This window comes from Hipposideros armiger, unplaced genomic scaffold (genome assembly GCF_001890085.2).
Source record: "Hipposideros armiger isolate ML-2016 unplaced genomic scaffold, ASM189008v1 scaffold_1349, whole genome shotgun sequence".
Lineage (NCBI taxonomy): Eukaryota > Metazoa > Chordata > Mammalia > Chiroptera > Hipposideridae > Hipposideros > Hipposideros armiger.
In genome coordinates, this window is record NW_017732699.1 from 129,263 (window position 1) to 131,416 (window position 2,154).

Below are 2,154 nucleotides of genomic sequence, written 5' to 3' on the forward strand. Positions count from 1 at the left end.
TTGCCATGGGCTACCGTGTGTAGCCAGCAGCAGCCAGCGTGAGCGGCCAGCAGCCGCAGTGAGCAGCTGTCCAGAAGCCAGGGGCTGATCTGCCTCGCCCTGGAAGAGCGCAATGATAGTGCCCACTTGGGCTAGTGAAGCAACGTCCTCCACAACTAGACTGAAGAACAAAACGACCGCAACTTGTCTGTTCCCCTTCCCCCAATTCCCCAGCATTGTTCCCATCCCCCAATTCCCCAATAAAAATCTTAAAAAAAAAAAAAAAAAGAATGAGGGACCTCTCTGGTTATTGATACTTAATGATCTTCAGGAAAAAGATATATGCTGCCTTATATATATTAAAGGGGAGGTGGATAAGGATGTGTATTTGCATTTGCTTGTGTTGAGTTTGTATTGTTTCTTATTTCTGATAAGAAATTATAAAAGTGGCCACCTGGGGGTAGGACCAAGACTTTTCATTTAAGCCTTTTGAACCACGTGAAATGGATTTTTCTTGAAGCGGTCAGTTGTATCGTATGCAGCGGAGCTCGGTAAGGCAAGGACTGAAGAATGTCTGTTGTGTTTTAATATAGTTAGATAATTGATGACTTTTCCAGGACAGAATAAGGGCCTAGTGGGAGTAGAGCAAAGCAGCTCATGGTGGATTGAAAATTAAAAGAATTAGCAAGCTTTTGCCAGAGAAGGGTGAAGTCTATAACATGTACACACAGCCTCGCTGAAATATCTATAGAGAATTTAAAGGGTATTTTCTGAGTCTCTTCTGGTGTTTTGTTCCATTCCTGGATCAGACAGGACCACACAGCTTGTCCACTTGGTCCCCTGAAAAGATGTGCTTACGTATCCTGCTATTTACACAGGGGAACACCGCAGGCTTTATGCATGTATTTCAGAGTTAGGGAAAACTGTCTTTCACCTCAAGAAAGGCCATCAGACTTTTCATCAGACCGTATTCACTTCCCATGAATACGGTCTCTTTATTCATGTTCAGTGCAAATCATGTAACACATATTTGGCTTTTTGCTATGTGCTCAGGAAAATCAGGAACAAACATTATAGTTCAACCTTAACTCAGGAGGCACATATGGTTTTTATATGTCTAAATACTAGATATCTATTTGTCCTAATATTGACCTAATACTACTAAATATATTTTTCTTCATGCTGAGTTTTTAAAAATGCAATATTACAATGTATGGATCCCAATAAACCTCTTAAAATTCAGTGCAAAAAAAAAAAAGTATGGAAAAGAGTTAACAGGAAGAAACTATCACCAGTAGAAAAGAGAAGGTTCTTCGTTAGTGCTGGTAATGTTTTTCTTTTCATCTGAATCCAATACACTGGTGCACTAAGTTTGTGAAAATTAGTGGAACTTTACGCATGCTTTAGTAAAAAACAAAAACACAACAGTGGGGAATATAAACAAAACAAAACTTTTAAAAAGTGTGTAGGCTTACAAAAATTCATTTCTGGTCTGGATCCACTTTTCAGATACTAGTTTGCTACGTAAGGAATAAACCCACAATCTGGCACTCAGACTTTATTGGGTTCCATCAACCGGTCATTATTTAGGGCAAAGGAAGAACCTACAGAGCCCGCGTTGCTCTGCTTCTCGACCTCCATACCTTCAGTCTGTTTCCCCACGCTTCCTTCTTTTCTCCCTTGGTGAAAACACAGCCAGCCATCTTTGGAGTCCCAACTCCAAAACCTTCTTCCTTACAGCCCTACCTCGAATTCCCTGTTGAAAACCTTTTCTCCCAGCTCACACTACCATGTCTACCTCTGCCTCCTCAGCACTGAGCCTTAGAGAGTTGGTGCTCGATAAATACTTGCTATATGAACGATCGAACCATCGATCTCTGGAGTGGGTCAGGGAACCTGAGATTCAGTGTCGGCTCTGCCCTGTCTGGGCTCGGCTGACGCGAGGACACCGGAGGGTAGAGGCTGGACGGCCCCGCCCGCTAGCCCAACTCCGCTGGAACACAAAGAGCCCGCGCAATCTTGGAACAGAGCCATCACAAACAGGGAACACACCGGAGGCTAGGAAATAACAAGTTGAGGCTCAGAGACGCCGGAAGCTGTGCAGAGAGGACCAGCCACTGTAAGTCAGTGGCGGCTTCAGGCATGACGCTCTAGAATCCCGGAGGACAGGGAACT